At 51.1% G+C, this 21,007-nt stretch overlaps 1 non-coding gene across 1 annotated transcript; it reads right to left on the reverse strand.

Moving 5' to 3' along the window:
• Nucleotides 1–20,600: 20,600 nt before the first annotated feature.
• Nucleotides 20,601–20,676, reverse strand: TRNAM-CAU (transfer RNA methionine (anticodon CAU)). Its single transcript is given in 2 exon segments — nucleotides 20,601–20,636; nucleotides 20,640–20,676. It is a non-coding gene; the product is annotated as a tRNA-Met (tRNA).
• Nucleotides 20,677–21,007: the final 331 nt, after the last annotated feature.

Raw genomic sequence — 21,007 nt, forward strand, 5'->3', positions numbered from 1 at the left:
ATATAAGGAGTGGCTTCAGTGACGATGATGGTGCTGATGGTGCTGAGGATGACAGCAATGATGAAGACCTTTTGTGGTGATCAGTGACACCCTGCAATGGCAGCTTTGGGGGGCATATGCTTGCATCCCAGGTCCCAGTTGAGACTCCCAAGAACATGCTCTATGTCTCATTCCCCTTGGTTCCTGGCAGCCCCAACCTCAGCTGAACCTGGTAACCAGCACACAGTGGGTATGCAAAGCATGTTTGCTGGATGGATGTCAGACCTCATGCCAGACAGATCTCTCTCAGAACCTCATCATCACAAGAAATCCCACCCTTTCTTATAGTAACTGTTTTATCTCTCGTGACTTAGTTAAGAGATCCTGGTTTCTTTACCCAGACCACTTTCACTGCAATGGAAGGTTCTTCACCCCTCCTGCTCTGTAGCGGGAACAAACTGGTGACACCTCACCTTTTTCTGGAGCCCCGTGCAGATACAAGGACTAATGGGAGGCATCAGCCCTGCCCTGCAAGATGCGGCTGGGGGTGCTCACTATTGATTGTCAGTGAGCAAGAGATGCTTGTGGGGAAAGGAGAACTCCTGCTTCTGCAAGACATCAAGGACCAAATAACCCCAAAAGGTACTGGAGCCACACTTCCTGAGAGGTCAAATCATTCAGGTAGAGCCTGACCTGCCCGGGTCCCCCGCCTGAAAGCAGATCCTTCTCCAAGCAGCCTCGCCCTTTTGGTGAGCAGTCTCCAAGGGGCCAGATGCCACGCCCCCTTCTCCATCCACCACCATAAAGAACAGAATGGGCCAGCCAGGTCTCAGACCAAAGGCAAACGGGCCAAGACTGCTGGCGGTCATTTAAAATCCATTCTGTCCCCTCTTCCCTTTCTATTAAGATGTCTGCTGTTTAGTTGGGGACAGGATTATCATAAATTTAGCATGAACACAATCTTTTTTGGCCTTAATTGCAACTTGGTATTGGGCTTCCCTGGTGGCTCAGATGGTAAATAATCTGCCTGCAATGCGGGACACCAGGGTTCCATCCCTGGGTCAGGAAGATCTCATGGAGAAGGGAATGGTTACCCACTCCAGTATTCTTGCCTGGAGAATTCCATGGACAGAGGAGCCTGGCAGGCTATAGTCCATAGAGTCACAAAGAGTCAGACGCAACTGAGCAACTAACAGTTTCACTTTCATGGACTATATGACCAACTTTTGGCCAATGGGATATGAGGAAAAAAATAAAGAGTGCAACTTTAGAGAATGTCATTAAAAGGAAGGGAGTATGCACTTCTTCCCTTCTTTTGCCTTGCTGGCTGGAATACAGACATAAAGGATGTGGCTCCAGCAGCCATCCTAAACCATGAGGTAACGTGGGTCTAGAGGCCATGAATGGTGGGGAAATAGGATAGAAGGAGCCTGGATACCACAGCACACATTGGCAGTCTAGGAGTAACTACTTCTGGATTTCTTAGCAGTGAGAGAGAAATAAATCTCTCTTATTTAAGCCACTGATATTTTCTTCATTTGTTCATTTTCTGTTACTACAGACTAAACTTAATTCTAATTGACACATCCAAGGACTGAAACTAGTCCCCAGGCATATTTCACTTGCCTACACACCAATGTTCATATGTTTTAAATTCGAGTCCCACATGTTAAAACCAAGATTTTTTTTTCACATAAAAGTTTGCATTGTGATTTCTTCTGAAACTGCAGTTCAGCCTGGTGGTGTTGGAAGAAGCTGAGTAACAGCTGCCCTTTTCTGCTAGAACCCGGGTCCTTCTGTTCATCACAGTCTCTGCCGAGCCCCTTTCACTCTGTATTCCTCCCTGGTACCAATGGCTCTGGGCTTGAGTCCCTGGGGCAGGTTCTCACTGTCCACACTCAATTCCTGAGGAACCCTCCTGGCCCTGCCTTCTCCACATGTGCCCCTTACGCACCATCTAGAACCCATCAGCGTCCTACTCTCTGGCCCAGCCATGGGGTGGGAAATTTCTCAGGTGGGGAATTCTATCTAGAAGCAAAAGCCAGGTGGGGAACAGGTCTGGGACTGGAGTAGGGGCTTATCCTGGGCCACCAGCAAGTCTGTGGCAGAGCAGACCAGGAGTCTGGAGTCCTGAGCCCCAGCCTGGTGATCCAAGCTCCTGAGTCTTTGGAAGAGAAGGTTTTGGTAGAAGAACTTTCTTCTGTTCTCCTAAAACAAAAATGAAAACAGAAACAAAACCAGCCCCACCCACTGTGTCCAAATCCAGGCAGTGGTGGGAGAATGTGGACAGGAAGTCGCATGGGCGGCATCCTGGTAAAGACCGGCCACCTGCCTCCTGCTCTGAACCCTAAGCTGTGGCAAGGACAGAGGCCAACTCGCAGTGAGAGCCGCTCTATTTCAGTCCCAGGCGAGGAGTCCCTTCTCGAAGAGCTCCAAAGTTGGAATTCTTTCTTTCTGTCATCCCCAGCTCGTGAAGAGCCTAGGATGCGGAAGAGGTCAAATGAACAGTGATGGATGGATGAGCTAACAAGTAAGTGGATGAAAGAAGCAGAGTTCAGGGCCTGTGCAATAAGTCTCAGATGGATGCAGGCATTGCCTGTAGGTGAGTTCAGTCGTGTTTGACTCTTTGCGAACCTCTGGACTGTAGCCCACCAGGCTCCTCTGTCCGTGGAATTTTCCAGACAAGAATACTAGAGCGGGTTGCCATTTCCCACTCCAGGAGAATCTTCCTGATCCAGGAATCAAACTCACGTCTCCTGCATCTCCTGCACTGGCACGCGGCTTCTTTACCACTGCGCCCCCTGGGCAGCCCTCAGAAGGATGGCATGGACACTAAAGCTCCCCTTCCCCTCCCAGGTTCCTGTTCTTAGGAATTACCAGAGATTCCTGAACGGAGGTTCTGGGCCTGCTGGTTCCAATCCCCTCCCCCTTCCCTTGACTCTGTAGACCCCTCCTGAGTGGAGGAGAGAGCCTAGCAATAAAGTTCCCAAGTGGCATGGTAGCCTCCTCAATGGCACCCCGCTGCCTGTGGTTCCTGCTGGCCCCGGGAAGGGACTAAGACGCGGTGCTGCCCCATTTCAGCACCACAGTGACCGATGGGAAATTGCTCCACTCTTAAGACCCATGCTTTGTCTCTACAAGCAGAAAAATTAACTAGAACAGCTAATTAATCAGAGAAATGTGCAACATCTCTGTTATTTTTAATTCCTCGCCCACATTAATGCATTATTGGTTTGCTTTAAAACTAATTCACAGCCCGGTCTTGATACCCTTATCTCAGGGTTGCCAGCTCCGGGCTGGACGTGAAGCAAGCTCTGCTGCTGATTCCCCAGTCCTTCAAATCTTCTCAAAGCACATTAGAGTCACATAAACAGGACATGTAATGAGACAGCCCTACTTTGCTTTGATACTTTTAATTACCAGCCTGAGAAAGACAGGGAAGAGGCGAGGAGGCCCAGGAGAGATGCCTGGGGCCTGGCGATGCATACTCGTTGCCTGCTGCAGGGATAAAGCCAAAACCAGCTGGCTCTTCTCTGAACACCTTCCCTGTCTCAGGGGTGCTGGTGGTTTCCAGCAACAGAGAGGCACCAGGAACATGTCTAGTAGACATGCGACCTATGCCGATCAAGGTACACAGAAAAAGGTCCCTTTTTTTTTTAGAATGTAAGTTTCCTTCTCCCCACAGAAGGCTGGCAATTTGACAAGGAAACTTCCTGAATAGGAGATGCCAAGCAAGGACTTTCATCTTCCTCAGGCAATCATGCATTCAACTGACCAGCACTTCATGAGCACCTGTTGTATGCCAGGCACTGTCTCAGTTATTGATGATACATCAGTAAACAAAAGAATCACCGATTCCAGTCCTCACAGAGTGGCCACTCCAGCAGGAAAAAGATATAACTATAAGCACGATAAAGAGGTACATTACACAGTGTGTCCCTGGGTCTTGCGTTTCTACACATCTTGCAGGTAAGAAACTAATTGCTTCTTGTTCTGGATTTTCCTTTCAAGGATGTTTGTGGAGCAAACAGCCTTGGAAGCTAGAGGTTGTGTCCCTGCTGCCGCGGAGGGAGGCATGCTTTCTGTCCAGTTTAGTAAAATTATTATCTCTTCTGGAGCAAAGGACAGGCATCCGGTCCATTATGAATGATTTGACTTCCTGAGCACCTGTTCCCCTCCCGTAACATTACCCATCACGTGGGCAGGTCTCATCCAGTCCTCTTTACATCACCCTGTGAGAACCAGGGCTCAGGAAACCAGTGTGAGATTTATACTAGATAAGGTGGGATGAGATTTGTGCCTCCCCCTGCATGCTAGTGAAAATGGTCAATAACACCACCTCTGCCCTCAGAGACACATAAGTCAGCGTCAAGGCACAGCCCAGCACCGTTGCTGTTGACAGAGTCGTCCTGACTTCCTCCCGGCAGGTCCAGGTGGAGTCACCTGTGGTTAGCACACTTAGCACATCAGGAGGGCTTCTAAAAGAAGGAAGCAGCAGACACGAGTTCCATCCCTGGGTCAGGAAGATCCCTTGGAGAAAGAAATGGCAACCCACTCCAGTATTCTTGCCTTGCAAATCCCATGGACAGAGGAGCCTGGTGGGCTACAGTCCAAGGGGTAGCAAAAGAGCCAGACACAGCTTAGTAACTAAACAGCAAGGATTGTGGTCAAAGGCAGGGGAACGGACCACTGTCTGAGCGCCCTGGAGCCCTCCCTGACTGCTCTGCCTTGAGGACCACTGCCTCCTCTCACCCCCAATCACAATTAGTCCCTGGCTCCCAGCGTGGGCCAAGGTCTCTCTCATTCTCCCCTCGGTGTGGCTTTTGTCTCCCTAACCAGGTCGTGAGCCCAGAGCAGGTACCACATGTCTGAGTGTCTCTGATCTGCCACACATCTGGCTCTGCTCATCACAAACCATCAATAAATTCTCAGTGACAAGAGCAACAAGCCTCCTGCTCAGTGCCAAGCGCAGTCCTTCCGCCGCATAAACTGTGCAAGGATCTGGAGGGAAAGTGGTGGGGCCACTGGGGCCACCTGGTCCTCCTCTCTCCCCTCCAAGCTGTCTTCCCACTCAGCCTGCTCTGGCCTGGCCGTTCGCCCCCTTGCGAGGGGCTCCAGCCCCTCCTCCCCCTCCCCCACGCATCCCAGGAGAGAAGGAGGTGGAGATGCCTGGTTAAGTACCTTCCTGTCTGCATCCTGCTCCCCCAGCCTCCACGACTATTATTGGTAAGTGAACCAATTTTCTCTCCTGACATCTGTAGCTCTTAGCAGTGAATATATTTGAAAAACCCTTTATGATTACTTGAAATCTTCCCTGCAATTTGATTCCTGATATTTCTCTGTACTCGCTGAATGATTCTTTTAACTCACTATTTCTTACACCGCAGGCCTGCCCATCTCCCCACCCCCCCCACACACCACCTCGGATATTTATCCCCTTCCTCCCACAACCTGCAGAGAGGCGGGCAGGCCAGGCCAGGGCCCACCTTCTCACCCTCACCCTCCCCATCTGCCCCCAACACTGCTACCCCAGATGGACAACCCCCATCTCCAAGCCTCACGCTCAGCTTAGAACTTTGTAAAAAGGAGAATTTCTCAAGGAGCTGGAGTCTCCTTCTCCCCCATCTGCCATGAGCCACATACACCACCCGCTGCCTGGTCTCAGGATTATTTCCAGTTCCTTCCAGAACACTTAGCGTTCCAGCCTCGGCACGTGAAGCTGACTTCCTCCTGGAGGAGAGTACAGTTGGGGCATAATACTAGTGATCAGAACAAACTAGAATGGGTTTCAGAATACTGGCTGCTGCTGGGGTGGGGATGTGGTGGGGCCTGAGCCGGGCATTGAGCCCTGTGCACACGTGCTTAGCCGCTCAGTCATGTCTGACTCTTTGCAACCCCATGGACTGTAGCCCACTAGGCTCCTCTGCCCATGGGGATTCTCCAGGCAAGAATACTGGAGTGGGTTGCCATGCGCTCCTCCGAGGGATCTTCCTGACCCAGGAATTGAACCGGAGTCTTCCGCATTGCAGGAGGATTCTTCACCATCTGAGCTACAAGGAAAGTCTGCTTTGAGCCCTGCTTGGCTCTAGAGACATTGCTGCGATGCACTTCCACAGGGCTTTCCTTGTGGCTCAGCTGGTAAAGAACAGATCTACAATGCGGAAGACCTGGGTTTGATCCCTGGGTTGGGAAGACCCCTTGGAGAAGGGAAAGGCTAGCCACGCCAATATTCTGGCCTAGAGAATTGCATGGACTGTACAGCCCATGGGGTCGCAAATAGTCGGTCGCTGCAGCAACTTTCACACACTTCACTTTCCACAGTGGTGGTGTTCGGGGGTGGAAGTGGGGTGGTGAAGGTTCTAAAGGCGCAAAAACGTCATCAGCTCCAGGTTAGCTCTGCAGACTTCTCCCAGCTATAAGGAGCCTCTGTCCAAACACAGTGTTAAGAGAGTGAGTCTTCATGGGGCTTCCCTGCTGTCCGATTGCTGCCAGACCTTCAGGCATTTGCTCTAGACTCCAAACACCGTGCAATGGCATCCGACACCATGCCTCTCACTCACTCAGTTATCCATTCATGTAGCTGATAGTTCCTGAGCACCTGGCCTGCGCTACGGAGCCTGGCTGGAGCTGGGGGGGACAAAGAGGGAGCGAGCCCAGTTCTGGCCTCCTGAGCTCACAGCCAGGCGTGGGAGCAGGATGCAGAAGTGGCGGTGCAAGGAATGGGGTGGCTGGAGGCTCAGAGCCCACATCCTGGAGTCAGACTGTCCGGGCTTGAACGCCAGCTACTACTCTGTTCACAGTGGGACTTTGGGCACGACTCAGCTTTTCTGGGCCACAATTTCCCCATCTATAACAATATTTACCTCATAGGATTGATATGAGTTGATATATGAAAAGCTGGGGCTTCCCTGGTGGCTTAGTGTAAAGAATCTACCTGCTAACGCAGGAGACTCAGGATTGATAGCTGGTCCAGGAAGATCCCACATGCCACGGGGCAACCAAGCCCATGCTGAGGCTGTGCTCGAGGGCCCGTGCTCTGCAAAAAGAGAAGCCCCTTCAGTGAGGAGCCCATGCACCACCACTAGAGAGTGGCCCCTGCTCTCCACAAGCAGAGCAAGCCCGCGCAGCAGCGACAGTCTAGCACAGTCATGAGAAATGCATAAAATTATGAAAAGCTGTCAGGACAGAGCCTGGCAGATATCAGTGCTGTATAAACGTTAGTTATCCCTGCTACAAGATGGGATTGAGTCTGTTTCCTGGTACCACTGTAGAAAGAGATCTTATTATATCGATCACCATTGCAGATATTCAAGCTTTCTGTTCTCGGGATAAAGGGAGACCAAAGAGGCCCCCTCCATTTCTCAATAAGAGCTGAGAACTGGAGAGATTGAAAAGACCATTTCAGGGGAAACAGTGTCCCAAAGAGATGAGCTGAGTTGAAGAGGTACGGTAGAGAGTGAGCAGGGTAATGGGTGTCCCTTGACCCCCACCCGCTCACATCCAGGGAGCATGCCCTGCTTATGTCCACGCAGGAAGTGGGTGTGGGAGTAGGCTCCCTCCAGAGGGACTCATGGGGTAAGATCACAAGTCTTCCCATGTTTCCTTCTCCTAAAGGGTCATTGCCCTCAATCCCGGGCTTCCCTGATAGCTCAGTTGGTAAAGAATATGCCTGGAATGCAGGAGACCCTGGTTTGATTCCTGCATTGGGAAGATCCCCTGGAGAAGGGATAGGCTACCCGCTCCAGTATTCTTGGGCTTCCCTTGTGGCTCAGCTGGTAAAGAATCCTCCTGCAATGCAGGAGACCTGGGTTCAATCCCTGGGTTGGGAAGATCCTCTGGAGAAGGGAAAGGCTACCCACTCCAGTATTCTGGCCTGGAGAATTCCATGGACTGTATAGTCCCTGGGGTGGTAAGGAGCCAGACATGACTGAAAAGTTGACTTTCACTTTCCAGGCAGTAGGTGCCTCTAGTCCTGCTTTTTCACTGGACTTTCTGCGAGCCTGTCCACCTGAACTGGCAGGTTCAGAGGGTGGGCCACATCCCCCAGCCAAACTGAAAGGGCCCAAAGCCCAGTACAAGGTCTTCTGGATCATGTCATCTCCTCTCTATCCTCAAAATGAGCTCGGCCCCCAGGGCTCAGGTCAGCTTGGGGGAGAGGTGGGGAAGTCAGATGCTGAGTCATGAGAACAGTTCTGAGCCTCAGAGCATCCTGTCCTTCCTGACAAGCTGCTAATGCAGATTGGGTTCTCATGGTGGAACCAGGCGTACCTGTCCTCCAGACCCCATCTCTTTCAACTACAGCGTCCCCCTACCCCAGATCTTAGCCCCAAGATAACCTGGGCACAGCTGGGGTGCTGTGCTGCTCAGCGAGGTCCACAAGGAGGAGCCAGAGGGCGCCTGATCTCTCTGCACTGTACAGGGAGGGGCCTCCTGTGAGGTGAGTTGATACCTCCAGGCAAATATTGTTGCTGCAGCACCTAACACAATTTACATTCACTCAGCAAAATTCTTCAGTCCTTGGCACTAGTCAGGATGGGCTCTATTGTCCCCATTTCACAGATAAGGAAACTGAGGCTTCCAACAGTGAAGAGGCTTACCCTGGGCATACAGCTCATAGGGGCAGCTAAGACCCTATCGCCATGGTCTCCTAGCTCTTCCTTGGGGCTCACTGTCCTCTGTGAGATTCCTGCTTACATTGGGTTCTAGGCTGAAGAAGAGCTCAGAAACACAGGCACCCCAGGAGGAAGACCCAGGGGAGAGGCCCCTCAGGGATTGCCTGTGTCCTGTCTCTGGAAGTCAGAAGAATTTGGTTTCTGGGTCTTCCCAGGTCTGCCTTTGCCTCTGTCAGGCAGGTAGCCAGGTGCAGGTGGCAGGGTAAGTGTGCAGGGGCTTGCTGGGCTGTCCCGAGAGTGAACAGCTGCAGGCTGACACACACAGAGCTGGCACGGCGGGGCTGCTGCCGCCGGGACCATTACCGCCTTGATTAATTAGGCGCCTTCCACGCAGAGCCTCTGGGCTCCTGGGGTTGCCTGTCAAAACTGCAGGGCTCAGCAAACTGTGGGGCACCAACCCGGAACCACCATCCAGACCTGCTGTGCTGGGGAGGGAGGCAGCGGGCGGGGTGGGCGGCGGTCTCTGCCACTCTGCTTGGGTGAAATAGCCATGGGTCTTTCCTTGCTGGTCCTGAAATGTCGCAGGACCTCACCAGCTCCAAATACCATTTACTGAAGACCTGCTTTGTGTATCCACTTCCTTGGGGCTTTATCAAACCTAGGAAAGAGGAGGGGAGGGGGGTCCCATAGCCTCCAACTTTTGACTCCTAAGACCAAGGCGCCTGCCCTTAGCACCCCTCTCTCTCATTTAGGGAAATCACTCATGAGTCACACACAGTAGTCACGCTCCTCCTAACATTCTCTCACCCAAGATCCTCGTCTGGACTAGGGTGGGGGTGGGCTGGAACAAGCGAAGGAGGACCAACTGGGACCTTCACCCAAGCCCAGGCCAGTGGAAATGCTCGCCTGCAAGTGCCCACATGCCTCTTCTCCAGGTACAGGCTGGAAATACCTGAATAACGGACTATGGTCATCTTGCTCCGTCTCTGCGTTTCCTAGTTTAGTAAACCAAGATGCTTGGTGGTGTTAGGGTCATGAGTTAGGCTGAAAATAACAGCCAAGCATGTCCACACCGAGGTAAGCATCACCACCAGTGGGATGCTTCTAGTCCTTCTCCCTGGGGACTAGGCATACTCCATCCAGAGCATTCGGGTCGAGGGACAGTTGCAAAGGGCTAGGTACTCAGGTGTTATCAATACAAATGAGGCACGTGGCTGCGCCTGTCCTCAAAGAGCGCCCCCTGGTGGAGAATACAGGAAGCGCATGTCTGTGAAGGCAGGAAAACGGTGTAGACTTAGTGGGCGGCCCCCAGGTGTTACATCCTACATTCCAGCAGCTAATGCTGGGGATAGGGAGGGAGGCAGAGGAACTTTTAGAGGCAATTGGAACAAGTGCTCGCTTGAGGGGTCCACAGCGAGGACAGTAAGAATGAGAAGAGAAAGGCAGTCTAGAAGGAGCGAAGGACCCGGAGGTCTCAAACTCAGTACTGTCCTGGGAGTGGTCAGGTGAGCCTGGCATGGGATGGGTGTAGACTCTGCGTCAAAGAGAACTTAATTTATGCCACAATCTGGGCTCAGTGCTTTGTCAGCATCTTTTCATTTAAATCCTCACAGCAACCCTCGGGGATAATGATGGTAGTATTCTCTTCTGCAAATGTGGAAACTGAGGCTCCGGAGTCTGAACTTGCCCAAACTTGCAGAATTAGAAGGGACAGATGGCCAGCCATCTGCTCTGTGGGCCAGATTCACCTGCTGGCTTGGCTGGAGGAGGAAAGGCTGAGGAGCCAAGTGACTCCAGGCCACCTGTGATTGGTCGGATGTAGCTGGACTGCACGTCCATACCAGCCTCTCGGACAAAGCTAAACTGTATGAGGCTGCCCCAGAACCCTCACATCTGTGGTGTAGTAGCCTCCCACACCAGAGAATAAGCTACAGGGATGTGATTGCTGAGGATGGAAAAAAGCGGAGAGGAGTCTAAAAGGGGAAATGGGGTGTATCAGTCTTCTTGGGTTGCCACTAAATATCACAGACTGCGTGGCTTAACTATAGAAATGTACTTTCTCACAGTTCTGGAGGCTGAAGTTCAAAGTCAAGGTGCCAGGATGGTTGGCTTCCTCCGGGGTCTCACCCGTCGTCTTGCAGAGGGCCGCCCTCTTGCAGCCTGCCCACATGGGTGTCCTTCTGTGTGTGCTCTGTTGCTGTCTCTGTGTCCTAATCTCCTCTTCTAATAAGGACACCAGTCAGATCGGATTAGGGCCCACCCCAGGGCTTCATCTTAACTCAGTTACTCATCTAAAGGCCCCATTTCCAAATACAGTCACTTTCTAAGGTACTGCGGCTTAAGGCTTTGACATATGAATTTGGAGGGCGTGCGTAATTCAGCCTATAACACTCCACCCTCTGGATCCCCCCAAAGCTATGTCCTTCTCACATGCAAAATACATTTGCCACCAGCCCAATGGCCCCAAAGTCTTATCCAGTCCCAACATCAACTCTAAGCCTCAGAGATATGAAATAGGTCCTAAAGGTAGAAGGGAGTTCAAACAAAGAAAGAAGGTATTGCTGAGGCTATAGCTCCATAAAGCACAGAACAATCTTCGAGTGGGGCTGGGAAGGATCCACTGAAAGGAAAGGGCCTAACACTAAGGTCTCACCAGGCCAGGACCATCCTCATGGAAGAGGACTGCGTTAGTGAGGACAGGGTGGAGTGAGAGGTTAGGAGGATGGGGGGGAGTGTTGTGCAAAGCTCTGAGTAGAAGAGATTCGTCTGCCCGCTCAGCCTCCGCATGGAGACAACTCTATGTGTGTGTATGTGTGTGTGTGTGTGTGTGTCTGTGTAAAACAACCATTATTGTTCTGCAGTCTCTGCATCTGCACCTCAGAGACACAGGAGCCAGGATGATGGATCTATTGATTAATATTTTTGTTCACTTCAAGATATGGAATCTGAATCCCTTTTTAGACACGTTTTGCTGGAGGCAATTGCCTTTACCTTAAATGTTATTGGGCCTCTTTGTGCCCTGATGTCTAGAAGAAGATGTGGGCCCCCCCTAGAGAGGCAGAGAGGGACCTGATCCCAGGGTGGGAAATAGCACAGGGGCCTGAGCTTCCGGAGTGGGGCCTGTTCTTCGGGCTCTGGGGAAGCTGGCAGAGCCCAGCTTGCCAGCCCCGATCTTGCGTCTTTGGTGACTTGAAGGCCGTCAGAATGACAGGAACTTCAACCTGTGGTCCCCAAACGTCATTGCTCATGATCACCACATGCTTGCTAAAATAACAGACTTCTGGTCTTTTGTTTTGAATGTCTAGGAGTAAGTTGCACGATCCAGCACTTCGACAAGCAGCCCAAGGGAGTTCTATGGCCCATCGATCAATGCTTTGAAAGAAACCTGGGTCTCATTCAGTCCCCTCATCAGCATGACCAACTGGAGAAGGTGGATCCAGAAAGTGGTGCGGAGGCAGCCCAACGGTACAACACCCTCGTCACCCCATGTGGCCTTCAAGAAGTAGGAAGACCTCTGTGGGGGGATTATCAACCCTGTCACTCACTAGAGGTAATGCCCTTCCACAGCCCTGTCAGTGCCCGAGAGTCAAAGACCCTGGGAACACGCCAGCCGTGGACGAAGTTGGGTTTATTACTCGTTGCAGAGAGGGAGAACATACATGGAGGGGATGGAGAGGAGGGACCTGATTGTGTCGTAAGAGGACAGAGCTAGAGAGAAGCCATCGGAGGATTTGGGCTCTGGTCAGGCGATTTGCAGAAGATCCAAGAAGACAGCAGTCTGCTCAGGACTGACAGCTGTCAGAAAGTGGGGCAACCCCGTGAGTGGGTATCTCAGTCAACTTGATCCATAGGGAGGCGGGCACCATAATTAGTGAAAGAGCAGCAGTCAGTCACCTTAGCTGGGAGGAGGGCTGCTTGATACGTTATGGTTTGCACAACATTCATGTCCTGTCTGTGTTCAGGCGTGGTTATGGAACAGACTTGTTTTTGCCTTGTTCCATCATGGTTGCCAATGGCCTCGTCTGATATTAACATTCTGGGAAATTGTTTACATTCAACAGGAGGGCACCAAGGCCAACTCCCAGACAAGAGGGCTGCTCTTCTCCTTCTCATCACCCTATCACAGGCCCCATCCAGGAAGCTGGGTGTTTTGTGTACTGTCCGAAGGAAGGACAACAGCCTCTACGCCGACCTCATCACCAACCCCTCCGCTACTCTGAGTCCCAGTGAGGCTCCAGGTGTTCCTTCCCCGACTCTACCCGTGGAGCCGGCTACCTCCTCTGGCTCCTCCCTCTCAGCAATGGTTTTCCTCCCGTCCCTTTAGCCGCTGCTCATCCTATTAAAAGGCATAGCCTGGGCAAAGGAGACACTCCCGCTCTGCTCCCTTGTATCTTGATTTCACGTTGCTGCTCTGCTGCTGAGCTGCTGTGTAGCTATGCCTGTCACCAATGACAGACCCCACGGTGATTTCTCCCTACAGTACTCGGCCCAGCCAGGCGCTCATGCAACAGTAGTGAGGGTGATGTGTAAGGGGTTGAAGCTGATGGTGTTCCTAGTGTTGACTTGGATAACAGTGATGATTGGCTAGCATGGTGGTGATCACTACCAGAGCGACATAGGGTGTTAAGGATAGTGATGGGGGTGGTGATGGAGGTGTAGTGGTGGCCATGGTGATAAGGTGATGGTGATGGTACAGTTGGTAGTCGAGATGGTGAAGAGGGTGGTGCTGGAGAGGTGATGACGGAGTTCGTGGCCGTCACAGTGATGGGGAGGGCAAAGGCTGTAATTGTGGAAAAGATTAATTTGTAGGTTGAGACCCTTAAGGGTTTTCAGTGGTGTTCATGGAATAATCTCAGAGAGTTTATTAAGTCTTCTACTTCTTTCCTCAGGCAAGGAAACTCTAAATCAACTTTCTAAGGGTGCTTATGGGCAGACAGTGATGCGGAAAGAAGATGGTACGACAGATCTCCCATCTCCCGCGCCCGCAGCCCCAGGCCTGCCCTACTGCCAGGCCCCTGGAAAGGCGATGCAGATGGCTGCTTCACTGCTGGCAGTGTCCTCAGACAGAAGGGGGCTCCCTGATGGGCACCAGCAGCTGTCAGGCACCTGGGGAGACTCAAGAGACCTGTCTCTGATAAGACCTGTCATATGCAGGCATGGACAAGTGTGGATACAGGGTCAGGGGCCTGGAGCTGCAGAACCCATGCTGTCCCACAAGGCAAGGGTGCACAGAGCAGATGGTCTACACCAGGACACTCAGGCCAAGACACAGGAAGATTGGGTGAGCTGACTCAAAGTGAACAGCTGGGAATGGAGAAGGCAGGGCTGACAGGCTGGGATGGAACTGGCTAAACCTTCCAGGGAAATCACGTGTTTGGAAAATGCTTGAGGCAAAAGGGCTTTGAACCCAGGTCAAATATTGCATCTAATGATGGACTGTTTTACCCACCCTGCTATAGGAGCACCCAGTGACTGACCTTGGGGTAGGGAAAGGGGATCCTAAAACCGGGGCTGTTACACCCTACCCTGGGCTTCCCAGGCGGCTCAGTGGTAAAAAGACTCCACTTGTCAATGCAGGAGCCACAGATGACATGGGTTTGCTCCCTGGATCAGGAAGATTCCTTAGAGGAGGAAATGGCAACCCACTCCCATATTCTTGCCTGGAGAATCCCATTGACTGAGGAGCCTGGTGGGCTACAGTCCATGGGGTCACAAAGAGCTGGACAGGACTGAGCAAGTGAGCATGCGCGTGCGTGCGTGCGCACACACACACACACACACACACACACACACACACACACACACATCCTACCCTGGGAGGGCCTGACCTACTCCACGTGGCCTCCATGACTTCATCCCTCCTTAAGACACTCAGGATTCAGAGGCATAGAGATCAGGGGGCCTCAGGTTTAAAGAGATCCCTCAGTCAGTTCAGTCACTCAGTTGTGTCTGACTCTTTGCGACCCACGGACTGCAGCATGACAAGCTTCCCTGTCCTTCACCACCTCCCAGAGTTTGCTCAAATTCATGTCCATCAAGTTGGTGATGCCATCCAATCATCTCAACCTCTGTCATCCCCTTCTCCTCCAGCCTTCAGTCTCTCCCCGCATCAGGGTCTTTTCCAAGGAGTCAGTTCTTTGCATCAGGTGGCCAAAGTATTGGTGCTTCAGCTTCAGCATCAGTCCTTCCAATGAATATTCAGGACTGATTTTCTTTAGGATTGACTGGTTGGATTTCCTTGCTGTCCAAAGGGCTCTCAACAATTTTCTCTCATAGCACAGTTTAAAAGCATCAATTCTTCGGCCCTCAGCTTTCCTTATAGTCCAGCTCTCACATCCATACATGACCACTGGAAAAACCATAGCTTTGACTAGATGGACCTTTGTTGACAAAGTAATGTCTCTGCTTTTTAATATGCTGTCTAGGTTGGTCAGAGCTTTTCTTCCAAGGAGCAAGCGTCTCTTAATTTCATGGCTGCAGTCACCATCTGCAGTGATTTTAGAGCCCCCAAAATAAAGTCTCTCACTGTTTCCATTGTTTCCCCATCTATTTGCCATGAAGTGATGGGACTGGATGCCCTGATCTTTGTTTTTTGAATGCTGAGTTTTAAACCAGATTTTTCACTCTTCTCTTTCACCCCCATCAAGAGGCTCTTTAGATCTTCTTTGCTTTCTGCCATAAGGGTGGTGTCATCTGCATAGCTGAGGTTATTGATATTTCTCCCCATCATCTTGATTACAGCTTGTGCTTCATCCAGTCCAGCATTTCTCATGATGTACTCTGCCTATAAGTTAAATAAGCAGGGTGACAATACACAGTCTTGATGTACTCCTTTCCCAATTTAGAACCAGTCTGATATTCCATGTCTGATTTTAACTGTTGCTAGGTGATCCCTAGGGAACCTATGAGTCACGTGGTGACCTTTGCAGTGCTGGTCATCTGGGAATCAGCTGCATAATTTTCCCCAGTGAACACTCTATTCTGTATCACTCACGGTCCAATCAGGAGAACGTAACCCATACTAGGTATTTCCATCAGAGAGATTTAATACAGGAAACTGGTTACACAAGTATTGGAAGAGCTGAGGAACCAAAAAGGGGGTGCAGAAGCAACCAGAGGTCAGCAAGAGCAGGAAGCCACTCTGACCCTGCGGGCAGGCGGGACAACAGGAAGTGCTGTTGCCAGAAACCGGGTGCCAAGGCTGTGGGGTAGGAGCTGGAACTGCGTTGGAGAATCAGCCATCCTGAAGAGATGCCTTAAGGCAGGACAAGAGAGGGAGAAATACCCTGGTTCCTCACTTTTCATTTTCTGCTGTCTCCCACTATTCCTCCTATTAGCTGACCCAGCAAGAGACTAGCTGGCAAAGGAGGCTGGGAAGCATCATATGCAGGAAGGCCGGAAAGAGATCTGAAAGCAACAAGGCAGTGACGACTCTAGGTTACGACCTTAGGAAACTGAACTACCTTAAGGTCTCAAGGGCTCAGTGACTAACACCCCTTCCCCCACACCTTGTTCAGAGTTTTCTGAGAAATAGATACGGGAGTCAAGCAAAATGGAAACCAAATATTACCTTCAGTACCACTGAAGGACAGTGGAGACTGTGGCATTAAGGTCTCTTAGCAAGGTGGGCCTGTAAGACCTCATGCCTAAATTTACCAGGCTTACTGAGTCTCAGGCAGAGCTGGGCGTCTGCAGTGCCACCCTCCTCCCATGGTGGGAATAAGCAGAATATCTGTGCTTTCTGTCAACAGGAAGATCCCCAAAGCGGGGAGCACTCAGATTCTCCCCCAAAGCTGCCCACAGAGAAATCGCCTCTTCCCCAGGGAGGGCAGTGAGGGAAGCGATGGAAAGAGGAAAGGACTGTTGCTCTAATGAAGGGCCCTCTGCGTGGAATCAGAGACCAGAAGACCTGAAAGCATAGTCTCCAGTTGGTAATGATGAGTCACCTCTATGAATCCCTGCTGAGTGGTCAGCCAGCCACTCCTGAAAATGGTGAGTAATGGGGACTCAGAACCATGTGAAATAGCACTTTCCATCTTTATACAGTTCAGATGGTTAAAACGTCCTTTATAGTAATCTGAGTTTTTCCTGTAGTTTCTATTTCTCCCTGGGGTGAGGGCTAGGGGCTTCACATAACATCTCTGATCCATTTTCGGCAAGACGATGTTGAAGACGTACTTAAAGAGGGCAAGCAAGTATATCATCCTGAGACACAAGTTCTCTAGGCTAAACACTCCCAGTCCTTTCGATTTGCTCTTATATGTCCTTAGTTTCCCAACCATTCAGCACTCTAGTGTCCTCTTTCTGGACAAACTGCATTGGCCAATATCCTTTTTAAGGTATGGCACCTACAACCAACCACACCAAGAAATCACCTTGTCATCTCTGCCACCAAAGTGACCACCCTGAAGCCCCCTCAGTAGAGGGGCTTTAGAGTTACCATCGCTAATTCTACCCCATGAGACAGGTACGATCGTTTTCCCATTTCGAGTTGGGGAAAACAGACTCAGTGAAGATTTGACTTTCCTGGGGTCCCCCAGTTAGCAAGGGACTCAGAACTGTCAGGTCGCAAAGCCTATGTTTGTTACCCGAGGATCCACAGTTCCCAGAGCTAAGAGTAACCCGCTTGCAGACCCTATGGTTGAGAGAGCTCCTGTGACTCTGGATCCACCGGGAGTGAGAGGAAGATGAGGGAAGGGGAGCAACAGGGGTCCTGGGTCCCAGCCCCTTCTCTGTCCCGACATGGATGCTGTGGCCTGGTGGTGACCTTGCCCTCTTCACTGGAGAACATGACCTTTCTTCCTCCAACAAACCCAAAGAGGGAACTGCTCAGAGCAGCAGTGTTTCCTCGCTCCTCACAACAGGAAACCTCAGGACACAGAGCCACACTCTTCTCCTATTTATTTCAATGTGTTTTAGGCAAATAGCTCCTGTAGAAATGCTCATCTCCGTCTATAGTGGAAGAGCTCTCAGCTGTTGCCAGTACCTGAGACAGAAAGGAAATCACGTGTTAATAATTCATCAGAGGGTGTGTGTGTGTGTGTGTGGCTACCTGAGAACAAGTCTCATATTTCTCATTTATAGGCCTCTGATACCATCCGACAGAAATCCATTCTTAAGTGAAATATTGATAGGTTTACTCTGCAATCTTAAGCAGGCCTCCTAAATTGCTGTAATTAAGGCTAGTAAAGAGGGGTGGCAGCAGAGAGGGGAGACCAGAGATGCTGGGCCTGAGAACACGCACACGTACATAGAGCTGGTGATTAAACTCAGCTGATGGTTGAATTCCAAAAAAAAAAGAAGAGTCATAAAAAGACATCTCAGGAGCTGGGGCTCCTGCTCCCAGCTCAGAGTCCCTGCCCCATCGAGAGAGTCCCTGAGAGCCGTAGCCCCTTGCTCAGGTGTCCTGCCTATGGGACCCCTGCTGCCTGGGGGATGGGGTGTCCATGATGGGGTGATAGGAGGTGGTCAGGTGGGGCTGCGAGGGAATGGGCTCTGGAGATTCAAGGAGATGTGGATGGGCTAGAAAGACAAGAATTAGAAACACAGGAGCAGGGACTTCCCTGGCGGTCCAGTGGCTAAGACTCCACACTTCCAGTGCAGGGGGCCCAGGTTCGATCCCTGGTCAGGGAACTAGATCCCACATGTTGCACCAGGTGCAGCCAAATAAATAAAATAAACACAGGAGCATGCCATAGAGGGTGAAGGATTTGTATTCTCTTCGAAATCGAGTTTAGGGCTCCTTGAATCATAGTCAGGAATGCCCCGGGAGACTGTGAGCTTGCCCATGGGGGGATTTCAGAGGGGCCTCCTTCCCGCTCCTCTCCTCCTTCCCACTCCTCTCTTCCTTTGTACCCTTTCCTTCCTCTTTCTCTGCCTCCCTCCCTCCCACTTCCTTCCTTTCCTTCTTCCTCTCATCTTACTTTCTTCCTCTTTCCTGTCTTTCTTTCCCGACAGTATCAGAGGCCGTGGTAAATATTTTTCAGAAAGGCTTTAATTAAAATGTTAAACCCTCAGCTGCAGCCCCAGCGACTTTCCCAGAACTATACATCTTCTCGGCAGCTAATTATTTAAAGTAAAATAGTGGCATTCAGTCTGTATATGAGAGATTAACATATTAATGGGGAGGTAATTACGCTTTAGCCCAGACGCTCTGTCCTGGAGCCGCAGCTTCAGTGGGCTGTGTCCCCAGGGCCTGGCTCGCTACACCTGCACAGGTGTCTCACCTCCTCCTGGATCCCTGAGCTAAAGTGGGAGGCCGGGCTCCCTCCTCCAGACACCGTTTCTCTCTGTCTGTGAACGCTCCATCATAATGAAGAAATGCGTGAATCAGAGAAGGAAGGAGATGGTGGCAGCAAAATGTGGGGATGAGGACGAGTGGGAGCAGTGGACACAGCCACGGGCATGGGAACAGGGGCAGGGCGTAAGTGTCGGCAAAAGGCCCAGCAGCTGACACAGATGGACAGTTCAGAGGGGGAGGCTGTTTCCTTCCAGGCTGTTGGTGGCAGGGGGAGCAGGAGGGTGGGGTGGGGCAGGACAGGAAGAGGATTCAGACCTGGACTCGGGTCCTCTGGAGGGGCTGTGAGTCTTGGTCACTTGCATTTAATCATTCATCTGTTTGTTTATTCATTCATCGACAGTCTACGTACATGAGGAATGCTGCAGGCGTCGTATCTCGCACCGGGGGCGGAACTGCCAATCTGCAGTCCCTAGCCTCAGGGAACAGCCTAGGAGCAGTATCACCTGCACGCCTACTTGGCCCCTGGTTCATCTCCTTGAGACACAGAACCATGTGCTCTGCATTTTCAGGATGTAAAGATCATCAGAATAAAAGGCATGGGGGCCACAGAGAGGTGAACAGGAAAAGATGTCTCTTCTGCACCATACCACCACTCACCCTGACACAGAGAGGCACCTGTGTCCCAGCAGGTCACACCAGGAAGGCCCGCCACTGGATTAGTCTAAATGTCTCCTTGTATAGCTGAGAGATGGAGCCCAGAGAGGTGTGACACCACTCAAAAGTCACACAGCTAGTCTAACTGAAATGGGACCAAAGCCAGGACAAACCCCACACATACCCCTCAAGAGGTGATGTCAGACTCGGGGGACTGTCCACAAGAATGCATCTGTCAGGCGAGGTTCCACGTCTGCCCGGAAGCTGGCACCATGTGAGTGGTGGAGTGGGGACAGGTTGACTGTCTCAATGGTGTATGGCGCTTGGAAGCTTAGTGTGAGAGAGAGGAGATCAACAGTTCGGGATCCAAATCCCACCTCACATTCTTAGCTGCCGGGCAGGCTTGTGTAAGTTATTAGAATTTTTGGGATCTTGTTTACCTCCTTTGTCAAACGGGCACAATAAAGCCTGTCATCCCCAGAAGGTACAGGGACCAGAATGGATGTAGCGCTGGTACAGTGCTGGGCAGGAGACCAATAAAAGGAATCATCACAGCGTGAGCTTGGCCACCAGGGTAAGTCCAGTTGTCTTCTGAACAGGTGCCACTTAAGCCAGGGCAGCAACACAGGAGTTTCAGGGGCAACAGGGCAGATAGACTTTGATTTTGTTCTTGTCGTTTCATGTTTTTTTTTTTTTTAACATTTCACAGATAAACTGCTAATATAATTACCCCTGGGTAACTGGGATTTAACTCACATTTCCCACTACGAGGCACTGCGGGTGAAAAAGCAAAAGGAAAACATCATGTGTACTTCATTGCACAACATGCAGGAAACTACCTCCTACATCATGTGTGTGTGTGTGTGTGTGTGTGTGTGTGTGTGTGTGTGTGCGCACGCTCAGTTGTGTCTGACTCTTCAAGACCCCATGGACGGTAGCCTACTGGCCTCCTCTCTCCTTGTAATTTTCGAGGCAAGAATACTGGAGCAGATGGTCATTTCCTTCTCCAAGGAGATTTTCCTGACCCAGGGATTGAATCTGCATCTCTTACAAAGAATCTGGCAGGCGGGTTCTTTACCAATGTGTCACCTAGAAAGCCCCAGAAGTGAAGGATCTGCCCTCTCTGAGGCTTGAACTCAGGACCTTCAGATTATTATGAGACTAACGTGCTGCCGACTGCCCTAAGAGGGCAGACAGTCTGACTTTTACTTCATGTCTGTACTCTAGTCTTTTTGTCTCTATCTGGCTGAAAAGCTGTGCAGACACTGGATGGGGGCTATGAATCCCTAGTCGCTTCTTGTGTGTGTGTTCATTTTCCAGAGAAAAGAGTTTGTAGTTTTCCTCAAGACTTTCTTCCTCCAGGGAACCCTCAGCCTGTTGTTGGAGATTCATTTTCTACCTTCAATCTGAGGTAGAGAAAGCTCTGCCCTCAGGGAGCCCCAGGCTGAGGGGAGACACAGTCCTGCCCTCAGGGAGCCCCAGTCTGAAGGGAGACACAGCCTCGCCTCAGGGAGCCCCAGGC

This window comes from Ovis aries, chromosome 20 (assembly GCF_016772045.2).
Source record: "Ovis aries strain OAR_USU_Benz2616 breed Rambouillet chromosome 20, ARS-UI_Ramb_v3.0, whole genome shotgun sequence".
NCBI lineage: Eukaryota > Metazoa > Chordata > Mammalia > Artiodactyla > Bovidae > Ovis > Ovis aries.